We start from the raw sequence: 18,598 nt of genomic DNA on the forward strand, positions 1-18,598 counted from the left end.
CCCATTTTTGGCTATCCTTGGCACATGAAGGAACTACCCAGAGGAGGGAGTAAAGGGGAGGGTGGGGAAGCCAAAAGCCCTTTCCCTAAGAGAATCCATAAACACAGAATAGAAACAGTTGAAATGGCCCTGAAATGAATATGGCGTAGATGAGATAAACTGACAAGAAGAGGATGTTGGCAGCTTGGATCAGAGGGTTCAGGAAGATATGAATTATTTCAAGAAGTGAAAGTGAGTCAAATATGAATGAATGACTGCCTCAGGAGGACAAAGAGAAAGAAGAATCTTGGAATTAAAGGATGCAAACATAATCTTCAGAACAAATTCAAGATAAAGTTGATTCCTTTACAAATGCTATTTCTTTTTCTTTTTTCTTTTCTTTTTTTTTTTTTTTACTTCTTTTAGAATTAGCAATTTTGAAACAGAAAATGAGGTGCAACTTTAGGTCTCACACCTTATACTCTCAGAGCTCCTCTCTATGCCAAGGTCCAGGGCCATGTGTAGACTATCATCTTTGCATTCTGGCCATAGCTCACTGGAGTGCAGATGACCAACTGGCTGAATCTAGACCAATAAAATTTTCCTCTTAGAAGTATGGAAATAGGACACAGAGCTGCTGGTAAGTTTCTGTTAATGAATTGGATTGGGAAGTGATGTATGTAAAACAGTAAAACAGATGCATGGTGGTACTGATTACCCATTTGCTTGTCTAAGCTGAGAAACTATTCTACAAAAAAGGATGAGAAAAATGAAGCAGTTGGGAAGGAAACAATGGCGAAACTTCTGAGGCTCACAGAAACAGTATGTTTATCTTGGTTTCTGGCTTTCCAATCCCCACTTCCATGGAAATGAAATATGGTTTTACATCTAACCCTAGATGTTATGAGATCTAAAAAATAATCCCCTTTACTTTGTATATATTGGTTTAAATGGTCTTTCTTCCTTATAACCAAACAATTCCCAAAATATAGATGTTAAATAATTTTGAAAGTTGCAGCATACATTTATTAAGTATACAGTATTTCAGTACAAAATATATATCCACTACACAATATTGCAAATTTGTTTTGGGGTTAAATAGGTTATTCTGAGATGTGCTCACCACCAGTTATGCCACTCTCTAAAATAGTGAGCAGGAGCCAAATCATGAAGAATACTAAATGTCATTCCTTAGAATATTTGAAAACCATTTGTAAGAGAGAATTATTTAAAACAAATCTTTTCTCTCTTGGGCATAAACATTTTCCTGCAATTAATTCCAAGTCCACATTTTCCATATGAATTTCAGAAAAGAAATAGCCCCAAATACACCCATTTCTAAAAATGAGAACGATTATATTATTGATACTTTTTTTAAAAAAGGTACTGACTTTCCCAAAGGCCGGTTCAGATGCTTAGGGTGACACAAGACTCTTTTGTGTAACAGCCCCAAAACTGAACATGATTCATGTTTGAGTAAAGAAATATAAAATTATCAAAGCAATTAATTAAAGGCTGTCAGAATCAGAAGGTTTAAATAAATGTAAATTTCTAATTGGTAAAGAAAGTTCCTTCTTTTGAAAGGGAAATACTAAAGGCAGTAGAGTTATCTCATAATCAGTAGATATTAGTGTTGGATAAATATTAGTGTCTAGACTTCGGGTTACAGTGCACTAGTTAATTTGCTCCAAATTTCTTGCTGAAGACAACTAGAAAAGTTGGGTAAAATATAAAAATCTATTCATTGGTGAAAACAATAGATACACAGAAAAATCTTTTTCTATATAAGAAAGAAAAGACAGATTTCCTTTTAAGAAACAACAATAAGATATACATCTAACTTCTCAATAGAAACATAGGAGGCCGAGGACAAAGGAATATATTTTTGAAAGGTTGAAAGAAGTAACTTCCAACTTAGAACTTTATATCCACTAAAAACTGTCCTTTCAAAATAAAAGAGAAGTATAGCAATTTTTAGAAAAATATTAAGAGGGTTTACTATCAGCATGCTTGCACAAAAGGGGGTGCTAAAAGGTGTGTTTGGACAGAAGAAAACTAATGTAGAATCAAAGATCAGAGATCCAGAAAACAATGAAAAGCACAGATAGATAAATATTAATATCAACTGTAAGAAAAATGATAATAATGTCTTATTGTATTTTTATATTTAGAATTAAAATAAATTTCAAGAAATCATACTAATATGATTTTTTTTTTTTTTTAACATTCCGAGGCTCACTCTGTAACCCAGGCTGGAGTGCAGCACAGAGTCATGGCTCAAACTTCTGGACTCAAGTGGTCCTCCCACCTTAGCCTCCCATGTAGATAGTACTACAAGCATGCACTACTATGTCCAGCAAATTAAAACAAAATAGTAGAGATGGGGTTCTCACTATGTTGCCCAGGATACTCTTGATCCTCCTGCCTTGGCCTCCCAAAGGACTGAGATTATAGGCTTAACTATCTTGCTTTGACTAAAAAGAGAGTCAGAGTACCAACTAGTACATCTTTGCTAATCTAAAAAACACATTCTCTTATCTCTAGGCTAACCACTAATAAAATAGTGAAAGGAAAAATCACTTTCAACATGGTAGGGGAGAAATTAGAATACAAAAATACTTTATAAGATGAAATATATACAGAGAGAAAAAGAAAGAGCATCAGGAAAAAATAGAACACACTTAGCAAAGCAATATGTTTAAGTAAAATTCTACCAGCAGTTATATAAAATATAAATGCACAAAGTGCTCCAAATTTAAAAACTGTTTCTGTCAGTATTAAAAAATCTCAACTAAATGCTGTAAGTAACATATCCATATTCTATCAAATATTAATAAGTTGAAAATAAGAATGGAGAAAGATATACCATGAAAATACTAACCATAAAGCGGAAAAAATACTCGTTTACCTATATTAATAGAAGGCATTGCACTTTAAGGCAAGAAAATTCAAGCAGCATAATAATAATAATAGGTTCAATTTATCAAGAATTCAAACTAGAACACATCAAATAACAAAGCCTAAAATATATAGAAAAGATGTGAACAAAATTTGAAGAATAAAAGACAAATCCACAATTCTAGTGGAAGATTTTAAAATACAAATGTCAGTAACTAAAATCAACCAAAATCAAAAAATAATAAGCGAACTAAAAAATTATTATGGATGTAAAAAATTTTAATAACAACATCCACAAAACTGACCTCATGGAATTTTGTAGAGCCAATTCTGTGCATCCAATACCTTCAGAATACATATTTTTGAGTACATATGAAACATTTCTGAAAACCATAGGGATGATAAAAACAAATTTCAAATAGTTAAAATCATGCAAAGAATATAATTTGACTGCAATACAATTTTTCTAGAAATCAATAAGAAAAAAGGAACTAGAAAACATACTTTGGAAAATTTAAAATAATTATTTATAACTAACCCACAGGTCAGAGAAGAAATACCATAGAAATTAGAAAATATTTTCAATTGAAAGAAAAATTTTAAATATTGTATACTGAACGTGCAATGAAAGCTACTACCTAGTGTGATAGCTATAACCCAGAATACATATATTAGAAAAGAAAGAAGCTAGAATTCAATCATCTCAAAAATTTAGGGAAAATAAACCTGGCAAATTAAGCCCAAAGAAAGAAAAAGGATGAGAATAATGTTCAAAAGTTATCAGGTTAGGTAAAACTAATGTAAAATGGAGAAGACCAACAAAGCCAAAGTATGTTATCTGGACACACTAAAAAAAAAAATTGAAAGACTTAGAGTAAGACTAACGAAAATGAAAGAGAGAAGTGAGAGTGTGTAAAAATGATCAGTGTCAGAAAGGAAAAGAGAGACATTACTACAGATGTTTTACACTTTTAAAAGAACACAGGAAATAGTATGAACATTTATTCTAATAATCTCTAAAATTTAAATTACGCAAATAATTTTTTAAATAACTAAATGGACACAAGAAATAAAAAAACCTAATCCATAAATAAATGACATCTCACAAAAAAGAAAAGGAAAGATGAAGGAAAGAGAAGAAGGGGTGGGTAGGAGAGGGGAGGGCAGAATAAATGTGAAGATCCAGATAGCTTTACTGTTGATTTTAGGGAAGAAATTATGCCAATTCTACTTATGCTGTTACACAGAAGAGTGAAAGAGGAACTTATTCTCCAACTCATTTTCTTGAGGACAGCATAGGTCTTGTACCAAAATTTGATTAAAAGAACATAAAATTACAGTACCTAAATGTAAAAATTTTAGAAAACTATAGTAAAATAGGAACATGATGGTCCACAGTAACTAATTTGGGCTCAATTTAGTTATTCAAAGTAGCTTTAATATTTAAAAGAAATCATTGTGTTCCAGGAACAGAAAATCAAACCCTGCATGTCCTCACTCATATTTGGTAGTTGAACAATGAGAACACATGGACACAGAGAGGGGAACATCACATATGGGGGCCTATTGGGGGGTAGGGAGAAAGGGGAGGGAGAGCATTAGGACGAATATCTAATGCATGCGGGGCTTAAAACCTAGATGACAACAAACACACCACCTTGGCACACGTATACCTATGTAACAAACCTGCACATTCAGCACCTGTATCCCAGAACTTAAAGTAAAATTTAAAAAAAAAATCATTGTGTTCACAACATTAATCAAATAAAAGAGAAAAACTGTAGGCATATTTCATCAAATGCAGAAACAACATCTAGAAACTACTGAAATATGTATCAATAGTAAAATAGATAAAAATCATCGTGGTTCATTAATAGGTTGAAATATTACTCATCAACCCAAAATAAACTAATTGGAGTTACACATACACAAGGAATAAGTCAGACAAAGATAATTCTGATTGAAAGAAGCCAGGTAAAAAAAAATGCCATTTATTTCCATTTATAAAAAGTGAAAAAAATAATTAAACCACAGTGTTTAGGATACTTGCTTAGATGGTAAAGCTTTAAAGACGAACAAAACTATGATTATATAAGCATACAGATAATGACTACTTTGGGAAAGAGCAACAGGAATAGAAATTCAGAAGGGACAGCTTCTGGGATGTTGACCATGTTCTATTTCTGGACATGGGTGGTAACTTTTTAGTTGTTCATTTTTTGATAGCCGTAGAGCTGCATACCTATGTTTGGTATAATTTTCTGCGCAATTTTCATCTATATTTTATTTTTAAAAGTCTTTGCCAACTGTATTCCCCTCACAAAACAGAGATATAGATTATAGTATCAAATGTGCATATTGCAAATGTGAAAAACTGACATTTAAAGCATTCTAGTAATTCATGTTCACTAATGCAAAACAGCACTTTGTGATCATCATTTATGATTTGCTTACATCCCAAGTAAGTGCTAAATCACTTGAGAGATGTGTAAAAAGTAAAACCTATATCCAGTAGGAAGCCAAATTCTTGTTTAAGATCGTGTTGCTATTCTGGACATTTGATAGTTTAGGAAACAATTACCTCAGTCATTGAAAATGTACCAAAAAATTTTGCTCGTGCTACAACTTTGAGACTCTATGCTTGAAGCATGGAACAGATAAAGGCATAGCAGATAATCTACAGTTAAATTATACTTGGGTGTATTAATTTAATTGTTAAAACAACAAAAAGAAAATCATACGCAATCCATACAACTCTTAATCAATTTGGATGTGCAAATACTTTATGAAGCACTCCATTCACGAGTTACATTGACACTTCAGATCTATCAAAACTAACATGCTTCTCAAAGGCGGAACACGTGCATTAGTTTTCTTTTCTTTTCTGTTTTTTTAATTTTAATTTTTATTTATTTATTTATTTATTTTGAGACAGAGTCTCGCTCTATCGCCCAGGCTGGAGTGCAGTGGTGCAATCTCAGCTCACTGCAGCCTCCACCTCCTGGGTTCAAGTGATTCTCCTGCCTCAGCCTCCTAAGCAGCTGGGATTACAGGCATGTGCCACCATGCCCAGCTATTTTTTGTATTTTTAGTAGAGACAGGGTTTCACCATGTTGGCCAGGCTGGTCCCAAACTCCTGACCTCAAGTGACTGCCTGCCTCGGCCTCCCAAAGTGCTGGGATTACAGGCACGAGTCACCACGCCCAGCCCATTACATTCCTTTTATTACTTCTAAAACATCACTCCTAGATACATGTTAACTTGATGTACACTTGATTTTGAACAAACTAAATCGTAGGCAAAACTAGGGTAAGAATCAATACTTAGGCAATACTGAGAAAAGTCAGGAAAGTCACAGATGAAAAGTGTAGCCTGGAAGAAAAGGCAGGACCATGCTAGGAAAACTCTAGAAAATACGGCTAGAAAATATAGTAGGACTAGAGAAGAGCTGATCAAAAATAGGGCTGATCCTGTCAGCTAGTGGACAGGACCAATACAGAGTTCCACTAGAAATCACACATTTCAGAAATATTTAAGCTATAATTTATTTTGCAAAATTAACTTTAAAGGGGAGTGAGGAGTGAAAGAAAAAAGAAAGAAAAACAAACAAATAATAACATAAAAGAGAGAACTGAGGGAAATCTAAGAAGTGACACGGTTTTAGTGAGGACAACCACAGGAGGCCGATATACTGGGGAACAGAAACAGGTATAAAATTATTTTAACTGAAACTAAACATAAAATCGACTAATTCCACACATGCATAATGATTTCTAACATTTTATGTTTTTAAAAGTTCTCTTCAATTTCACTTCAAAATTTTAGGGGGATGGGAATACTGTTTATTCCCATCCATATAATTATAGGAATAATAATTATAATTAAATGGCATCCATATAATTAAATCAATTCATTTGACCCTCTTTTTTTCACTTTTGTACCAATTCTTTTAGAACCATGAAGACACAGATCTGACCAACTTTGATTAGCCAACAGAACTTTTTTCCCCTTAGTGAATGGAAAGATGGTTTAAAATGGTTCCCTGGCAGGAATAGATCAAATTTTTGAAAATAGCACACGGGAACCATGCAGCAGTACAGGTCAAGCCATGTCATGGCCGGCCCTCCAAGCAATCTGTTCCTTCAGCAGAGAGATTAGGGACGCACTTGGTCGAGGGGCAGCAGAGGGCACTCCAGGCCAGAACAGGTTAAGTTGTGGTCACTTTATCTCTTGTTGTTGACGCAAAGTCCCGAGGCCATGGCCCAGGGTTTTCCTGCAGAAATGTGTTTACAAGCAGGTCAAGGACTTGTAGACAGATAACCATTAGCAAAACAACTTTTCTATTGACAACAGAGCGAAGAAAGGTGTGTTTGCAGATGAATTATCACTTGCTTCTTAAAGGAAAAAAAAAAAAAGAAAGTTCAATGAAATCACTAAATCCCAGCTTTCTTACCCCCAAGACTGAAATTTCTCAGGAGTGTAAGGAGAGTTGCTTCTTGCTTTTCTCCCCCCAAGACTGAAATTTCTCAGGAGTGTAAGGAGAGTTGCTTCTTGCTTCTCTCACAATTGCATTCACATCTTGCCAACTGCAAGTCAATCTGTAATGACACATTTTAGCCTTCGCTGATATCTACAAATGATCCTTTTGGGTCTTCTAAAGAAGAAGAAATGATTTTATACCAGAGTTAGAAAGAAAATTGGATAACTATTGAAATAGCATAAAAGCCTTTAAATCTCTTAGGCAAAGTTTGGGAGTGCCTTATTGCTGGGGAAAGTGAATTTTCAAAAATCAGCTGAAACTTCCTGGTTTGAACCTCTGTGCGATGATTTCTGGGCTGAAGGTACTTTTGATGAAATCCTAAATTTGTAAGGACTAAAGAAAGAAATAAGAAATAGACTCAATCCGCTGAGACAAGAGGGGGAAAAGCAAAACAAAACGAATCAACAAACTATAATAAATAAGTAAAAGACTTAAAATAAGTTTATCAGAAGCAACAGGAATAAGAAGGGCTTCACTAATGAACATGTTTCAAGCTTTGAAAACTGTAGCCTATTTCAGCTTGCCATGTGATGTAACTCTTGCATAGAAGCTGGGGGTAAAAAGCTTCTCATGGCATGTCTAGTCTTATGCTAAAGAAGGGCGCTCACATTTTCACTAAAGGAGAAAAATCTGAACTTGGGAATCTGCACATGGGTAAATATGAGCTGTCTCATTAGAAAGATACTTCTCAATTAGTTTTCTTTTCATCCCTCTTTCTTTCGGCTCTCAGCCTGCTTACGCTCACCCACACAGACACACAGAGTCCTGCACTTGCGAAGGGTCAGAAAGGTTCCTGCGGATTTCTCTCCATAGAAGTCCTGACAATGTGGCATGTGCAGTCTCGACAATGACATGCCACTCAAAATCCCTCCCTTCAGATTGTCCCTCCCTTTAAAGGAGACAGCTAACGTGAATGAAACACTTTTTTCCCCCTGGGGACGTCTGACTTGCTTTTATTAACCCAGATACAAAGTGCCACTCAGAGGCCTTGGACAGTAGAATTCTTTATTCTCTTAACTAGCAATTCATTTGACCCTCAAGAATAGTATGAAAGCTCCATGGTTTTCTATATTTCTTATTTATTTTATGTTCCCACTGCTCCATGAAGCATTCTTATAAAAATATTGCCGTGTACCATAAAGTCTTCATATTAAAAGGACGTTTTAAATGGTTTCATCTTAACATGATTCTGTCACTCAAATTGAAGAACTTTATGCTAGTTCTTTTCCAAGCTGTTAAAGATTAGCTTGATGTAGATAAGGCTATTCCCCAAACTCATTATCTGTCTTCCAAATGCACCTTAAGGACTCCTTAATAAAGTCAAGGTTACATGAAGAGTATTTTACTGAAAATCAGTGAATGACTATTAATAAATCTGCATTACAGATGAGTTATTTTGTCTCTGTCTCTCATCTTTACAATAGATGATCCTTCTTTTTTATTAGCTTTTTTTAACAATAAGGCTATTTCTTAATCTTACGTCATCAATGATTCCGTGATCATACTGGAGGGAAGTAGCTACAAAATATTTCTGCTGGTGTATAATTTAATGTAGGCCATGCCTTCTGCTCTATGTATTACACAGATATTTTTGACCTCTATATCACCCCAAATTAAAACTCTTCCATACCCCATCTCCTCTCTATTAATACTAGCATGTTAAATACACACACACACATGCAAACACACATACACATATCTCTTTCCAAAATGAGAACGTGAATAGCTCCCATCTGACCACGATGTTTTGAGTCCTGCTAAAACAAAATTCCAGCCCCTATAATTAATATAGCAAATGCTTCACTGGCTCCTACAGGTCCAAAGGCACAACAGAATTGCAAACTTAGTAATTCCATTATGGTCCCTACCCCTAAGTAACTGGAGCTCCATCCCTGATGTTCCGCCCTGCACCACTATTGTTTATTCTTCCATTAAATCTTCATCTTCACTACCACACACAACAAATATCCCATGCTGCTTGCATAACAATCCCTTTTTTTATTTTAAAATCAGGATTTCTAACTCCTGCACCTTCTCCTCCTTTTTACACCAAACTCAAGATCCCAGTATAATTTGGAATGTGGCTTTACTAATTTATAATAAGACAATAACAAAGGCAGCTCATAACGTAATATTTGTTCCTAGTGGAATTTTTACTAATTTGCTTTTATCACCCATAGCAAAGCTGTAAGCAAATCTTTTAATGTTTTCTGAGCAATAAAGAAATGTTTTCATCAGTTGCTCCTTTTAAACAAACCTGAGCCATATTCAGATCTTTTTGTTGGAAATTTTTACTGGAAATCTTCCAAGCTCTGGATTTCCAAGAGTGATTTTCTCACCTTTCCAATGTAAGTCAGATTAAAATAAAGTGCATGTGAATCATCTATATTTATTGATATTATTGGCTCAAACCCAAATCACAAACTGCACACATATAATCATAGTAATAGTGGTATAGGGAGGCCAACAAGATAATGGAATATTTAGAGGCTGCACGGTCTTGGCTTCTGGGAATTATATTAGTCACATAATCATGTTGATAAGATTGCACCTCCATGCTCTTAAATCTGAGTAAATGGCATGGTTTTTCCCTGGACCACACCTTCTCAATAGAGAGGCTCATCTACTGCTTAGCGCCTTCCTGATTGCCTGAGTTCTACACTTTAATGTAGAGCCCAAGATCATCAACAGCTATTTCAATGAGAGGGGACAAATCTGGCTTCATGTTATAGGGAAAGGGACAAACTGAAAATTAATCTCTTAAAGTATCTTCTGTTCCATTCTTCCCCAAAGATTCCGGTATATTTTGGTTGTGTGATTGCATTGAAGGAGGCTATTCTTGCCCTGTGCTGTATCCAGTGTGACTCAGTGGAGACTAGAGACCAAAGAACCTAAGGCTCAGGTGACAGCAATCCAGTAGTGTCACTGCCTCCTGTCAATGGCAGCATTTGCAGCAGTTTCCGAGGGTGTGGCTGAGCACGGATGCTCCTAATATTCACCACACAGCTCATTTCAATGACAGCGGGACTATCGGTTCTGATGAAGAAATTAATATCTCCTGGAGAAAAAAAGGTTTAAAAGACGGAAGTTGCAGATGAACATAAAACTGAAAGCCCTTAAAATATTTTTATGTCCTGTAAAAGCAGCACATGAAATAAAGAAAATATCAATGACATTTTATATATGTTAAATTAGTAATAATGGGCACTGCATATCTTAACTTCCATTGGCCATCCTTCACTTGGTGTAAATTTTCAATATCTTCTTCTGGCTCCTGTGTCACTGAGAGACTTGGAAATTTGTTTTATCTTTTATTAGGTTGATGCAAAAGTAATTGCAGCTTTGCCATTACTTTCAATACCAAAATGTACTCTTAAAACATGGATGAAATTGGAAACCATCATTCTCAGTAAGCTATCGCAAGAACAAAAAACCAAACACCGCATATTCTCACTCATAGGTGGGAATTGAACAATGAGATCACATGGACACAGGAAGGGGAATATCACACTATGGGGACTGTGGTGGGGAGGGGGGAGTGGGGAGGGATAGCATTGGGAGATATACCTAATGCTAGATGACGAGTTAGTGGGTGCAGTGCACCAGCATGGCACATGTATACATATGTAACTAACCTGCACAATGTGCACATGTACCCTAAAACTTAAAGTATAATAAAAAAAAAAGAGAGAAAAAAAAAATTGACCATCCTACATACACTCAATGTCATGCTGATTTTATGACTCAAAATTATTGGCTTCCAACTTCTGAGTTACAGTGTGAATGCTGAGACCAGTCCTCAAGAATGTGCTTTTCCGCCAGGGTTCATGTCTGGCTCCTTGATCCATTTTTGCACCATCAAATGAAGGGTAGAAACATATTGCGGTCAAGGAACTACACTTTGGGTTTAAACCTGAATTAAAAATCCAGATCACCATTTGCTGCCCATTTTTATGTTCTATAAAAGTGCATAATAAAAGTAGCCCTTAAGATAAAGAAAAAATGATATATTTTATATGACTAATCCTATGATTCCATTTTCTGATCTGTAAAACTTCCAAAGTCCATTAGGAGAATAAAATAAAACAAAATCAGCATCTAACAAATATCTCTCCTATGCCTTCTGTCAAAGCCAACAACTAATGACTCACCTTGCCCACACACAAACATATAGACACACAGCATATATGTAAAATAGATGTAGATGTATATACCAACTATTATACATAGTTGTATTAGCCCATTCTCACACTGCTATGAAGAAACACCCAAAACTGGGTAATTCATAAAGAAAAGAGGTTTAATTGACTCAGAGTTCAGCATGGCTTGGGAAGTCTTGGGAAACTTAGAATTATGGCAGAAGGCAAAGAAGAAGCAAGGCACCTTCTTCACAAGGCAGCAGGAAGAAGTGCTGAGCAAAGGGGAAAAGCCCCTTATAAAACCACCAAATCTTGTGAGAACCCACTCACTATCATGAGAACAGCATGGAGGTAACCGCCTCCATGACTCAATTACCTCCCACTAGGTCCCTCCCACGACATGTGGGGATTATGGGAACTACAATTCAAGATCAGATTTGGGTGGGGACAGAGCCAAAACACATCGATAGTGCACATGTACACTGTAGAAGTTATGTATCTATATTTACATTTACTTATATATGCATATGCATATATACACATAATAGTTATATGTGTTACATATAGTTAGGAGCAAATTCTTAATGTTGCCTGAACATATCCCTAATTAGACCTTCATTTACTGGATCTTACACAGGGCAGTTAGGGGATACTGCGGCTTCTAGCACCTCCCAGGTACCTGAAATCTGAAAAACCTGATTTGCTCCATCAACACAAACTGTAGACGGCACAGATCAAAGTCATGTCCCTAATAAGCCATTTGGTTTCTCCCTCTACGATTCAGACCAAATCATTTCTCTCTGTAATTCTATATGTAAAGTTAGCTTGGTATACAATATTATATACATTCATTTATATTATTGCTTTCTATATATTGGCATACATTAGGTGCATACCAATATAGAATTTGTGTCTCTACCTGATGAATTATTTCTTCTTTCAGCGACTTTTTACCTCTGATAATTATTTTACTTTAAAGTCAATTTTATCTGATATTAATAAAGTAAAACAGGTGTTTATCCAAATGGATATCCAGTTGCTCTAGGAATATCTGTTTAAAAAATTCCCTTCCTTCACTGAAATTGGTCAAAAATCAATTTTCTCTCTATACGTGGATCTACTTATAGTACTTCATTCAGTTTCATTTATCTACATGTTCATCCTTAAGACAAAACTGCAATGCCTTGATTGCTGTAACTTTATGAATCTTTAAATCAGGTAGTATAAGAGCTCCAGCATTATCTTTTACAAAATGGTTTTGGTTACATAGATTCTTTGAATGTACATATGCATTGTGGAATCAGCTTATTAATTTCTACAGCCCACCTTCTAGGGTTTGGAATGGGATTGTGTTTAACCTATAGATTAATTTGAGGATGATTGACATCTTAACAATATTGGACTTTCCAGTTCATTAACGTGATACATCCCCATTCATATTGAGTTCTTCTTTAATTTCTCTTACACATGATGTATAGTTTCAGCATATAGATTTTACAGATGTTTTGTTAAATTTAGCCCCAAATATCCCATTGCTTTGGGGGCTAAAGAAAATGATACTGCTCTTAATATTTTATATTTTCCAAATGTATTTTGCTGGAAAATAGAAATACAACTAAAATTGTATATTAGGCCAGGTGTGGTGGCTCACTCCTATAATCCCAGCACTTTGGGAGGCCGAGGCAGGTGGATCACCTGAGGTCAGGAGTTCGAGACCAGTCAGGCCAACATGACGAAACCCTATCTTACTAAAAAATACAAAAATTAGCTGGGCGCAGTGGCAAGCGCCTGTAATCCTACATACTTGGGAGGCTGAGGCAGGAGACTCTCTTGAACCCAGAAGGTGGAGGTTGCCGTGAGCTGAGATTGTGCCATTGCTCTCCTGCCTGGGAGACACAGCAAGACTCCATCTCAAGAAAAAAAAATGATATATTGATCTTCTATTCTCTGATATTGCTGAAATTACCTTTTTTCTAGACTTTTTGTAGATTTCATAGAAGTTTCTATATATGTCATAATGTACACTGTAAATAACAAAGTTTCACTTCTTTTCTCCCAATATTTATGTCTTTTATTCCTTTTTCTTGCCCTATTGTATTGACTAGAACCTCCAGAAAAATTTCAAACAGAAACAGTAACAGAGAATATATTTGCCTTATTTCTGCTATTTGAATATTTCACCCAAAAGTGTGATGTTAACTGCAGGAATTCTGTAGATAACTTCTACATGAATAAGTCTTTTTTCTATGACAAATTTTTCAAGAGTTTCTCTTGAACAGGTATTCAATTTTTGCAAATGCATTTATGAATCTTTTCATATCAGTGTATATTTATCTGTCCTTGAATCTATTAATGCGTTCAATTGCACTGATTGATTTTTCAGTGCTAAACAACTAACTTTATATTTCTGGGATAAATCCCACTTGGACACCATATATTATGTTTTTTATATATCTCACGGTTTAATTTGCTAACATTTTGTTGAGGCTTTGTTAAGCCTATGTTCTTGAGAAAGAATGACCCTGCAATTTTCTTTTTCTCTTCTTTTTTTTTTGACACAGAGTATTTTTGCTCTTGTTGCCCAGGCTGGAGTGCAATGGCGTGATTTCAGCTCACTGCAACCTCTGCCTCCCGGATTCAAGTGATTCTCCTGCTTTAGCCTTCCTGGTAGCTGAAATTACAGGTGTCTGCCACCACATCCAGCTAATTTTTCGTATTTTTAGTGGAGACAGGGCTTCACTACGATAGCCAGGCTGGTCTCAAACTCCTCACCTCAGGCAATCCACCCACCTCAGCATCCCAAAGTGCTGGGATTACAAGCATGAGCTATCGCACCCAGCTATGGTTTTATTTTTCACTAAATATATGGTAAACTTCATCAGTGTTGCAGTCAAGGTCTGAAGGTTTATTTCATTTTAATTATTTTTGTTCCGTTCTTTGACTATGATTTCTTTAATAAATTATTCAGATTTTTTATTTCCACTTGTTAATTTTGATAATATTTTTTCAAGTAATGTATTCATTTCATCTAACTTTTCTCTGCTATTGGCATAATGGTGTTCATGACATTCCATTATTCTTCTTCTTATTTTTTGAGATAGAGTCTCACTCTGTCTCCCAAGCTGGAGTGCAGTGGTGCCATCCCGGCTCACTGCAACCTCTGCCTCCCAGGTTCAAGCAATTCTCCTGCCTCAGCCTCCCGAGTATCTGGGATTACAGGCTCCCGCCACCACGCCCTGCTAATTTTTGTATTTTTAGTAGAGACGGGTTTCACCACGTTGGCCAGGCTGGTCTCAAACTCCTGACCTCAAGTGATCTGCCCTCCTCAGCTTCCCAAAGAGCTGGGATTACAGGCGCGAGCCACTGTACCTGGCCCATAACATTCCACTATTAATCTTTAAATATATAAAGGTTATATATTAATATATTTATGTACATTTAATATTTATATTAATTTAATATTTATATTAAATGTATATAAAATCTCAGTGAGGACCACAGTTTTATTACTATTGGTTCTCTTTCAATCTCTTTCTCTGTCTTTTTCTGAGTGTCTCTTTTTCTCTTCATTCATTTTTGCTGTGGATTAATCAATATTATTAATCTTTTCAAAAATTATTTTTTGACTTGATTTTTATATTGTTTGCCTATTTTCTGTATCATTTATTTCTGCTGTTATTTTGATGATTTCTTTTGCTTTCCTTACTTTGGGTTTAATTTGCTTTTCCTTTCCAGTTTTTTAATGGAGGAATGTAAAATATTGATTTTATATCTTCCTTAATTTGTAATATAAGCGTTTAAAACTATAAATCTTCATCCAAGTATTACGCTTATACTCTCACTGCATCTAACAAGTTTTGATAGTGTGCTTTCATTGCTTTTCAACCAAAAGTATTTTCTAATTTTTATTTGTGACTTATTTGTGGATTTATTGTTTATGTAGAGGTGTGTTAATACAATTCCAAATGCTTAGGGATTTTTAAATATGTCTTATCACTATTAATTTCTAATTAAATGCCATTGTGCTTAGATGGTATAAATGGAATGATTTCAAACTTTCAGTATTTGTTAAGATATGTTTCAATGCCCAGTCTACAGTCTATTTTAATGAATGTTCCACGTGTATTGATTAGTGGTAGCATTCACTAGGGGCCACCTAGATCATGTTGGTTGATACTGTTTCTCAAATCATCCATATTTTTACTGTTATTTTTTTGTCTGCCTGTTTTATCAAATATTTAGGGTTGATAAAAATCTCAAACTATGCTTTGCATTTGTTTATTTCTGCCTTTATTTTTGCCAAATTCCCCTTCATGTATATAGAAGTTTAAAGATAGACACACATTTAGTACTTTTATTGTTCTCTGTGAACTTGATGATGCCTTCAACATTACAATTTTTTTTAACTTTTGGTAATTTTTTAATCAAAGTCTACTTTGTGTAATATTATAGCCACATTATGGTGTGCCATTTTTCACAGTTTTACATTCAAAATACTTGTTTGCTTATATTTTAAGTACATCTTATAAAAATACAGTTGGGTCTCCTATTAGTTTAAATCAATTTTTAAAAATTATGCGTCTTAATAAGTTGTCTAGTCAATTTCTAATGTAATTATCAATGATTCAGTTGAGCTCTTCCATCTTGAAATTTATGTTTATTCCATTTCTTTCCTGCCTTCTGTTGGGTAAGTTGTGTATATTTTTGTATTCTATGTGTGGTAACATTTAGCTACATTTTTGTGCAATTTTTGTTCATCACCTTAGTGATGACATAAATTTTCTTTTAAGTAATCATGGTCTACATTCAAATAATTTTATATTATTTTTAAAACAATGTAAGAATCTTACAGCTATATAATTCAATTCATCCTCTCCCACTCTTTTTCTACTTTCTTATATTTTGTGGCTATAGACCCCACAATATATTATTATCATTTTTTGCTTTAAGCAGTCATTAGTTTTTAAAATATATATGTATATAAAAAATGAAGGCTCTACAAAAATAATTCTTTTATGTTTACCAAGATACTTACCCTTTCTGCTATTCTTCATTCCTTCCTTCAGTGGATCCTGAGTTCCATCTGCTATCATTTTCTTTTGGCTAAAATAATTTATTTTTGAGTACATTATAGTGTTGAGTTGTAAATGTTTCAATTGCTTGAGATTTAATTTCGACTAAAAAATACTAAAACTCTTCCTGTGGAAAACTTCTGCATTTGGAATGAAAAAGGACAGTGTGGGCTGCTGTTTTTTCCTTTACCTTCTCGTACAAAAACTTGGAAAGAAATGCTCCATTTCCCCACCACACAGAACAATGAAAGTTAGTCAGTGATATTTCAGACACCAGGATAATTGCTCACCCTCTAGGCATGTAGGAATCCCTCTGGCATATGGGAGAGCACCTCACCTCTGGGTGGCAAATACCTAAATGCCACAGGGGTCTAAGCTGGGCAGAAAAGACATTCAAATGTGCCAGGTTGTGTTGGGCAAACTCTGGGTCTGTGCCTAGCAAAGACATATTTGCATAAGAAGTTAGAGGCTTCTTAGGAAATAATTTACCTGGAAGGAAGAAGAAACTAAACACAAAAATCACTAGCCAAAAGGGGAGCTGGCTCCCTCAGTGTTTCCTTTAGAGAAGGAAAATCTAAAGAAGTTCATAACACATTTAGAGATAAGTGCTGACAAAAATATCACTGTGAATGTGATATCTGTAAGCAGGTCCTGATATGACAAAAAATGTTTGGTTTACAAAAAGATAAAGACGGAACTCTGAAGAAAAGATGGTTGGATTTGGCTGAATTGAAATGTGAACTTCTCTGTTCTAATTACAACTTTGAAATTAACTTCAAGGTGAAATGAAACAAAAAAATTACATCCGAAAAGATCACAGAAAAGAATGCCTTTATTGAAAAATGTGTGAAAGCATGAAAAAGGGCCATTCACAAATGAAAAGAAGATAGAAAAGAAACATAAAAGAGTGTTTTAAATGCCTGGTAATAAAAAATGGAAATTAATAACAATAGATACATTATTTCATTATTAATATTGGCAAAGTGTTTTCATGATAATATCCAGTATCATGAAAGTCCATTCATGGATAAACTAAGGGACAAGTAAAACAGAATAATATTTCTGTGGAGCAAAATGGAGAAAGGTGTCACAGACCTTAAAGTGGTCATATCTGTAGACCTTTTGATTGGACTTAGAGAAATATATATTAAAAACAAAAATTAAAAATATGCCCAAGATTTAAACTCAAAGTTATTAATTGTGGTTTTATTAATTAAGAAGAAAAATAGAGTTAAATGCAGTCTAATGATCTATAGAGTGGATGCCTTAATAAGCTATGGTTTCATTGATGAGATTCTGTGGAGCCATTCATAATTATTAAAAGAAAACAGAACAGCATAAAAGAAAAATCCTATAGTAATTGTTAAAGAAAAGGCAAGTTATAAAATACAATGATTTCATTTTGTTTTTTTTAAGTATAAATATATCAATGTAAAAAGGTATTTATATTTAATCCTTATCAATATGCTAGTTAAATTCCTGGTACTCTAATGAACGACAAAACTATAATTATATCAGATGTTCATAGAAAATAAGGATTTTACTGGAAAATAGTAAAATGTACTACACTTGGAGCATAGAAAGTAATCTGTTGTGAAACGAAAGATACTACAGCATTAACAAATATCTACTTTGGAAGTTAACAATAGTGCTAATTTAGTTTCTTCAATCTTCCAGGGAAATATTATTTTTAGCGCCCATTATATGGTAAAGGCAATATGTTCCACTAATTTTATGTTATTTACAGGTTACTCCTGGTTGGATGTTTCAACCCCTGTTAGTGTTTTGTGTTTTCATTTTGTTTTAACAGATTTCAGCAACATAAATGCCCCTCCCCTGGTCTTTGTACAAAGGCAAAATTTTGCATATCTGTTCTTTCACTTTTATATCAAAGGAGTGTAATTTAAAGAAATCTTGTCATTCTGCACTTGTTTAAGGATATTGAACTGAATCCTGTATATGTAAATAGG

The sequence above is a fragment of the Pan paniscus genome, chromosome 16 (genome assembly GCF_029289425.2).
Source record: "Pan paniscus chromosome 16, NHGRI_mPanPan1-v2.0_pri, whole genome shotgun sequence".
NCBI lineage: Eukaryota > Metazoa > Chordata > Mammalia > Primates > Hominidae > Pan > Pan paniscus.